Genomic DNA, 9,918 nt, shown 5'->3' on the forward strand with positions numbered 1-9,918 from the left:
GGGCGGCCAGACCAGCCCTAGGCGTGGCCTGGCCCTGGCCCGCGCCTAGGGGTGGTGTGGGCCCCCCGGCCTCCACCGACATCGCCCCTCCACCTATTTATTCATGATCTCGGGAAAACCCTGAATACCCGAGCCTCCATCCACAAAAAGTTCCATCGCGGCCTCCATTGCATACCGTAGCTCGAGAGGGTTCTGAAGCTCTTCCCAGCACCCTGCCGGAGGGGGAAATCATCACCGGAGGCATCTACATCGCCATGCACGCCTCTGAAGTGATGCGTGAGTAGTTTATCCTTGGACTATGGATCCATAGCAGTAGCTAGATGGTTGTCTTCTCCAATTTGTGCATCATGTTTAGATCTTGTGAGCGGCCCTACATGATCAAGATCATCCTTATGTAATGCTACATGTTGTGTTTGCTGGGATCCGATGAATATTGAATACTTATGTTGAGATCGATTATATATTCTTATCATATGTTATTCGTGATCTTGCATGCTCTCCGTTGCTAGTAGATACTCTGGCCAAGTAGATGTTTGTGACTCCAAGAGGGGGTATTTATGCTCGATAGTAGGTTCATGCCTCTAGTTTTCTTGAAGAGTGACAATTACTTCTAAGATTGTAGATGTGATGTTGCTACTAGGGAGAAAACAATAATGTTTTATCCGAGGGTAATTCTATTGTTTACTTTACACATTCCTTAATGCGATAATCTGTTGCTTGCAACTTAATACTGGAAGGGGTTCGGACGATAACCGGAAGGTTGATTATTAGTCATACACGCAGTTGGATTACGGTCTATGTATTATGTTGTAATGCCCAAACGAATCTCATAGTAATTGTAAGAACCCACTTTTACAACCACTAGTTAAGTGCCCGTGCGTTGCCACGGACAATAATATGTTTTAAATAAATCACCAATTTAGTGGATTAAATTATAATGAACTGCTATAATTGGGAGAAATTCGACGGGTCAATACCAATTTTGTTCATTCTTTTAAATCAGTACCATCTAGAGCAATAAATCGAGCAAAGTCTTAGTAGACAACGTTTTGACCTTCGTGGCCCCACTATCAGTGATGATGTTGCTTAATGGCCGTCCCCATGGCCCACCTGTCATTCCCACCTTTTTAATCTCTGTTCTCCTTATTCTCTCTATCTCTTTCGGGGAACTGCCTCTCTCCCACCTACTACCGGTGACCGCCTCTCCACCCGGCTCCAACGCTTCATCGGTCACCGCACGTCCCAGATCATCCCCTGCCGCGCTCCGCTCGCCGGCGATGCACCCAGAAGTGCCCATCCTGGTGTAGCTCGGATGAAGGGGAACCCCTCTCCATGTGCACATGTTTCGGCTCCATCCACTGCATCCCCATGGACGGCCGCCATCCACAGTCCCATGTTCTAGTCCGTGCTCCTCCCCTCCTATCATGATTCTTCTTCGGGGCCTCCAACATTGCCTCCGCATGCGTAGCATGCCACCGCGGTGCATCCATGCGCTCACACGATGGACAAGGCACCTGATGTTCATGCGGGGATGGTCGCCGCGAGAACCGACGCTAAGGCTTCGTTTGGGAAGAGGTAGAATGCCACGGCGGCGAGGAACATCGGGGTGGTTGCTTCGTTCGGGAGTCCGGGCGTGGCGACCACGCGCACGGTGGTCGGGCGTGTCGAGCAGAGTGGCGCACGCATGCAGGCCACGCGAGTCCGCCACCGGAATCGGGACCAAACAGAGGCAGCCGAAATCGATAGTTTTCTCGCCGAAGTCAAAGAAGTAATCGGCGAATTTGTCATTGGTACGGGGCGCGTTAGGTCGATCCCATGAGTGGGGAGGATGTTGGAGTCGAGGCAGTCCTCTTCGGCAACTTGGACGTGTCGGGGGAGGCCGGTGGTGGCGGGACAACGACGAGGTGGTGACGGAGGCGCCGGTCTGCGCGTGTCTGACGTGTGTTGTTCCTGTAGGTAGGACCTCATGTCCACCAGTAGGGCGACGACCGTTTGGCCACGTCATCATTGCAGTGAGATCGCGATGGCTAAACCACTATTATCGGAGATTTGCGCTATTTGTTGCTCCCTGCCTCACTGGACTGAAATGTTTTTAAAAAAGTGGCCCTAACGCATCGAATTCACCACGATTGTTGTAGTTCCTTGTAATTCACTTAAAATTTAGTGTAACATGAAGTGCAATGAGAATGTTTTTTTAATAATAATGCTGTTGAAAGATACGTTATCTCCACAGAAATCGGTCTAAACATGTGCATCCGTTGTGCAAATACATGGTGCAGAAAACAGGGAAAAAATGTCAAAACAATGCATAGAGATTACATCTTTACTTTAAGGGGATACATCTTATTTTTCCTGTTGACAGTGATCTCTGATCCTGACACCTCAACCCTTGCCGTTAAATGTCGGTGACACCATCTCAAGTTTAAGAAGTCCAACAACAATCACATAAAAGCTGGTCGTCGTTGAGAATTACTCGAATCCATCAGGAATGAAGCAAAATTATGGATGCTGCCTGGTGTGAAAGTCCTACGTCCAAGACACTCTTCGCGTCATGGTCATCTGTGCTTACTTAAAACTCAACCACAAACGATACTAATTCGTGTAAATTACTTATCACAAAAGGAACCAGTCATTTATATTAGTTATAAACATGATACAAGGAATGGAGCCATGTGGACCATTCTCGATATGGATCTTGTATAACTTCTGTGTAGTTATTCTGTGCATGCTAATGCAGAAATCTAGTTATGAGATACTGCCGTCTCCAGTAATCTCCACCTGAATATATAAGACAATATGCACTATTTACGACCAGATAAAAAAATCATACTTTTAACATCTGAATCTCCAACGAATACCAATAGCAAGATGCACCATCAGCGTGACTCCTTTAAAACAGTAACCATTTGATACAGACAACTAAAAATCTTGGTTCCCAGGTAGCTGGATTCATTACCTCTTCATCTCCAAAAGTTCTTCACATCAATTATCGGCTAGTCAATAGCACCACTAAACTCCATGTATAGTGTGAAATCTTTGTCCACATCTATCACACAGGAGATGATGAACAATATGAAATAACTTGTTAGTAAAGTTTACTATTTGAAACCTGTTAGCATAAAAACGCACGAGTAAGAAAGGCACACCATTCACTATTGGGGTAAATTCATATTATATTCTAGCTGGGACAGAAAAATCATAGCCATTTGATCTCCGACGTCTAAAGATCTCATATAAGGGAGAAGACTGCCGTGCAACCAATTACACATGCACTGAACACCAATCAATATGATGAAATCTCTGCATACATTATGTCAATCTGAAAATGCAAAATATGTCTCTTGTTTTCAGTTGGATCCAACATCCATGAGAGCACAAACTATATCACAAATGTAAACAAAAAAAGTGGTAGAGACGATAGGACTTTTTGATGAATGAAGAGCTAGCATGTGTTAGAAGCAAAAGTGCATATGATGTTACCTATCTAAATTAATAGTCTTTTTTTTTCAGATACATAGCTACAGGAATCGCAATGGTGACCTAGCAAATAAATTAGATGTGCATCTAAAAATTCGGTGTAACAGGAAACTCAGTAGTGGAGAAAAACATGAGACCAATCTTACATTCATATCAAGTGAACATAATCGGAGCACATCACTCATACGTAAACACAGAACTATGAATATCAAGTAAGCAAAATAAAAGGTATGATGTTGGCCACATCTTACCACCGTTAAACGTCAATTGAGTGCAGGATATTTGCTCAAGATCACCCAAAAAAAGGTGAGTCAGAAACCTATGGACTGTTACCCATCTAAATTTAGTAGTCTTCTTTTTCATATACGTTGGCAACAGTGATCTCGCATATAGAGATGCGGAGTAACAACAAACTCATTAGTGGAGAAAGACATGAGACCAATCTTACATGCATATCAAATGAACATAATGGGAGTGCATCACTCATAAGTAAACATAGAACTATGAAGATCACACTGGAAAAATCAAAGGTATGATGTTGGCCACATCTTACACCGCTAAATGTCACCCGAGTGCAAGACATTTGCTTAAGATCACCAAGAAAAGGGAAGTCGGAAACCTATGGACTGTTACATAGAGCAGTGTATCGACTGACTAATCAAGAGCATCCAGTGAGAAATCCAAAGTTGTGGTATCTGCTACAGAGGTATCTATCAAGATGATATCGAGCAGACATGGTTCAACAAAGCGCATCTAATAGCCACGTGTTCCAGTAATAGTTTGAACCAAGATATGATTTTAGACCAAGAACCAGTGAGACATCTTAAAATCTGACTTTACCTCAAGCATTGTTTACGTGTGTTTCAAAAAATAAACTTAATGAAGTAACCCACTGAAAGATGATCTCTGACTACTACTGTAGTCCAAAATATGCAATGATAAACACATATGTTAGGCTGCACCCTCGAGCCCCCGCCCGCCACACCTTGTGTGCCCTGTCACACTCATTCGTTTCCTTGGCATCTGCCTCACTGCTGCTGGCTGCTGCAGCCTACAGACACGACCTCTTGTGTTTCCCAGCTGAGAGGGTGGGCCGCAGAAGCACTTGAAACTGTCTGGCTGAATATCACTACTCCAAAGACATAAATCGCAGCCTGCATCCTCAACTACCCATAGATCGTTTGTATGGTCATCCCCAATATGCACAACCTATTTAGGTTTCACACCTAGCAAATCAGCGGCCTTCAATCACCAATAGAAAGATAGTCCAGAAAGCGACAATACCAAATAATCAAGTTGTTCTTGATTTACACCCGATCTAATACCTTGCTTCTAGAACAATTCAAGAATAACCTAACCTCTATAAACCAAGCAGATATGAACAGCTAGAAACACATACCATGTACGGATCCTAATCAACATGTACAGATCGTGCAGATCATGGCAAATGCTGTACATAATTTTGAGCAAACATAGCTAGATCTAAGCATATGGAACAACAAACAACAAATTAACTAACACTGCGCACGAGCCAAGGATGAGAACAACGACGAGATACATAGGGAGAGGCATGGAGAGTGGAGGAGGGAGGAGGGAGATGGATTGTACCCTTGGTGGTAGGTCGTGCCTGCTCCAATGCCCCTGCTCGCCGTTCCATAGTCGCTGTAGCCCTGTCACTTGCCCGCGATGACCATCCAAAGAGGTTCATGGAAAAGGTAACCGCAGATTGGAAAATGTTAACGAAAGAAGCAAATCCGGAATGTTGAGTATCTTCTTCGCCCGCCTAGACGGGGCAGGACTCCGGGAGGGGGAGGCACGGGAGGCATCGAGTGGTGGAGGTAGGCGAAGGCCTCCGTGATGCCGCCCGCCATGCGAGGGCCTCCGAGATGCGAGGCGAGACTTGAAGGAGCAGACCAGGGAGTCAAAGTCGGAGGCTGTTGCGATGCAAGCACGAGGTGTCGCATCGACGGATTTCGCCGGCGCAGGCGTCAAGGAGGGAGGGCTGAGAGGGAGGGCGGCAGGGGGCGTTATCGGCGGCGGCAGGTATTGTGGGAGCGTATCTCGAGGAGGGAGGAGGGAGGAGCGTACGTCGTGCTTGGTTTCCGGGGTTTGATCTCGTAGGCAGACGAAGAAGACCGGATGGAGGAAGATAAACCGGCGGACTTGATCGATTGACGATAGAAAATCGGTGGGACGAAGGAGGCGACGGACCAAGGGATGGGTTGACGACGGAACGCTGAGATTCTTTTTAGGTAGTAGAGACTACAAGAAAAGTTCTGATAGACAACGTCTCAAAATCGTCCGCTAAGGGGTATTTTTCGTCGCCTATGGGCCTAACCCTACGATATGGGTTCTGCTGTCGAAACTGCGTCAGGCAAAGTCCTACGACAATTTTTTCGGTCCGTCGCGCTTGGGCGCCCTTCCGCCACGGAAAATCGGACTGTTGCCCAAGTGTTTCCGGGAGCCCGTTGACTCCTTACGTCATGCAAACTGACACGTGGCAGACGCCGTTAACTGGCAGTTAACGGCGTTAACCGGCTGAAACCCCGTGGTAGATGGTAGGCCCACACGTGGCCTGCCACGTCTTAAGCGGGCCGGCCCATTAAGTTTGCGTGTCGGGCCAGCTGACTTAGTTTGACCGGTCAACTATATAGCTGGGCTGGTCCATTAGTTACGTGGGCCGGGCCTAACCTCTAAGGTTGACTGGTCAAAACTTTAATGGGCCGGCCGACTAAGCATGTGGGCCGGGCCGAATGCACTCGTTTGGCCGGTCAACAGGCAAAAGGGCCGGCCCACAAGACATGTGAGACCCACTTTACTGTTATCGGGCCGGCCCATTTAACTAGTGGGGTCCACCTTAAAGCAACTGGGCCGGCCCAAGAAGTTATTGGGCCGGCCCAATTTGCATGTGGGTCCCACTTTCCTGCTATCGGGCCGGCCCATTTAGTACGTGGGGTCCACAATAGATCAAATGGGCTGGCCCAACAAGAAAGTGGGCCGGGCCAAAAACACAGGTGGGTCCCACTTTCCTGTTAAAGGGCCGGCCCATTTAGTATGTGGGGTCCACCATATAGCAAGTGGGCCGGCCCAACAAGTAGTGGGCCGGGCCAAAAACACAGGTGGGTCCCACTTTCCAGTTAAAGGGCCGGCCCATTTAGTATGTGGGGTCCACTATATAGCAATTGGGCTAGCCCAACAAGATAGTGGGCCGGGCCAAAAACACAGGTGGGTCTCACTTTCCTGTTAAAGGGCCGGCCCATTTAGTATGTGGGGTCCACCATATAGCAAGTGGGCCGGCCCAACAAGATAGTGGGCCGGGCCAAAAACACATGTGGGTCCCACTTTCCTGTTAAAGGGCCGACCCATTTAGCATGTGGGTCCACCATATAGCAAGTGGGGTGGCCCAACAAGATAGTCGGCCGGCCCAATAAGCAGGTGGGGCCCATTTTCCTGTTAACGGGCCGGCCCAATAAGTAGGTGGCCGACCCAAAATGAAAGTGGGTCCCACACTACTGTAAGTGGGCCGGCCCAATCTGTTGTAGGGCCCTGGTTGTTTGACTAGTCAACTTGCATTAAATTTCATGATCCTAAAATCTGGTATCAATGATACACACAATTACATACACAAATAAAATAACTAGGAAAATTACAAGGCAATTAATGTGCCCAAATAAAAAATTTACATAGAATCATTGAGGACTTCTATTAGCATCATCAATAACACGTTGACATTTGGCAATCGCCTTGATTGAATCTTGTGTACTCTTGGTCAACATATCAGCTACAGATCTTAAAGCAGCAATACCATGTCTTTTATAAAGTACAGCCTTGAGATATTTACTGTTTGATGAAAGGAATGGTCTAGGTTGACGGCTATGAGAGGATGCATCAGAAGAAAGATCAGAACTTTTTGTGGGCCTCTCTTCTGATGAAGATTGCTTCATCACAACTGCATTCGATAATAATGCAAAAAAGAGTTAAACGATGAACTATGCAAACATGTATTAAGCATTGTCGATATGAGATAGTCACAAGTACTAAGCACAGACTTACATTATATCGTTGCATAGGCTCACCCCGGAACCTTTTTGCGCTCTATCTTCTACTAAGGACTTCTTAATTACACCTGCATTCTAGTAATATGCAACATAGTTACAACAGTGAACTATTCAAACATTTATTATGCAATGTAGATATAAGATAATAACAAGTTCCATAAATAAGACAATGTATGGAACTTGTACTAACTACTGAACTTACATCATAATGTTGCACAGGGTCGCTTTGGCGACTATCTTCTAATGATGACTGCTTCATTAAAACTGCATTCTGGTAATATTGCAAACATAGTTACAACAATTAACTATTCAAACATGTATTACGCAATGTAGAGATCAGATAACAGACATGTAGCAGAAATAAGCACAAGATAAGATAAGATGCATGTACCGAGCACATACTGGCTCGTCTGCAGGTCCTTCTCTTGCGTGCACTAGTCGTGGTCGACATGCCTCTCATTTTAGGTTCAGCCATCAAGTGAAATGCTAATCCTCCTGCTCCATTGTCCTTAATCCGTGTTTAGATATCACATTTAAGACCAAGTCAGCTGGTTTCAAATAACAAAAAACTTGAGCTGCCAAATGAATAAGCCAATATTTACCGGATATCGGATTAAAACCAACTAGATGTTGCTTTTCATGAGATACGAATTTCGGACATTCAGATTTAGAGTAGGGTAATGCCAAGGTTTTCCACATAAAGTAAGCGGCATTAAGAATGACCAAATGTCAGGTTCAAATCACCTTCGCAGTTGCTCCAAGACAAGCATATCAAATAGGCAGAAACATAGTAAAGCATGAATGGCATTGCTATGCAGGGTTCCAAGTGTTAATCTCTTGCATAAGGAACAATGCATATAGGTTATAGATAATAACGGAAGTAAACTGCCAAAATTACCAACCAAGAACTCAGATTCCAACCTTCCCTAGCGTCCCCGCTGTTAATGTTGGATATTCTAATAAGTGGTTCGCATGATCAATCCCTAGGAAAAATAACATTGACAAGTTAGTCTACGATAATACAAAGACCGGACATGCACGCAGCAATAACTATACAAGGCTGTGCGACAGGAGCATTCATGGAAAAAAATAGCTATAAGCTAAAGACGACGTATAAGAGCAAGCGAGATTGGAAATGCACATAGCATGATTATAAAAGCGAGTGTGAGAATAGCGAGGCACGAGAAAACAGCTAGCGGCTAGCGGTGAGCTAATGACGTGGTATAAGAACAACCAGATTGGAAATGCCCATAGCATGACTATAAAAGGAATAGCATGCGGTACAAAAACAGTTGCCAGCAAATGAATGAGTATAAGGCTATAAGTATGTGGATGCACACAGGTATCAGTAGAATGAACAGGATGGTAGCGACCGGATAATGCTTTTGTACTGTACAATATTTAAACGAACTTCATGCGAAGTAACACATCAAGAAAGTTAATGGCATATGTGTTGTGGGTATACTTCATAGGTGTACCATCGACAGTGCCTAGATCCGGCAAGCCCGGGTGGCCCACAGACGGTGATGAGGCATGTGGCCCATCGGGCGGCCCAGTTGCTGTTGATCATGAAGGAAGAAGTCCAACCCGAGATCGGCGAGGCCGGATCCGCACCGACATAGGAGTGACCCGGATCCATGGAGGCCCATGAGGAACCCGGATCCCGATACGACGTATATGGAAGGCGGATCCGTGACGTGCACGGCAAGATATTGTACCGTAGTTAGGCGATCCAGCAATCCAGGCTAGGACTCTCCATGTAAACCCTAGATCCGTGCGCCTTTATAAGTCGGATCCGGGAGCCTTAGAGGCACAACCACAACTCATTGTAACAACGCGCAAGCGCCCGGATAATTCCGGACAAGCAGCGGTAGGCCCTGTCATCGTGCGGGTGTTCCGAAGGCTGGGTAACTCGCGTACCACCGTCCCGTGTGCACTCCGCCCTATGGCCCCTACTTCTTCTCCCCCTCGTGAGGATCCCTCCTCCGAGGTACCGTCGATTAGGCAACGGCGGTTGGCGCCCACCGTGGGGCTCGCGGCGTACGGAGGCCGGAACCGGGAGGGTTCCGCCATGGGAAGCTACGACGACACCATCGGCCGTGGGGCGTGTCCTTTACGCCGGAAATCGCCGATCGTCCCTCCGGATGAATGTTGGATTCCGGCTAAAACCGACCCCATAAAGCTCTCCATCGTCCCGATTGGCGGCATACACATCTTCATCGGGGAAACCGTCGATTCCGACGGAAACCCACCGGTAAGTAGCGCTGACGCGACCGCCGCTGAGCAGGACGCAGTCGCGAAGATCCGATCCGAGACGCTGGAACTTCCTAGCGAAGATTCCGCCTTAGATCTGGAAACCGTCGATTCCGACGGAAACCCACCG

Source organism: Lolium rigidum, chromosome 5 (genome assembly GCF_022539505.1).
Source record: "Lolium rigidum isolate FL_2022 chromosome 5, APGP_CSIRO_Lrig_0.1, whole genome shotgun sequence".
NCBI lineage: Eukaryota > Viridiplantae > Streptophyta > Magnoliopsida > Poales > Poaceae > Lolium > Lolium rigidum.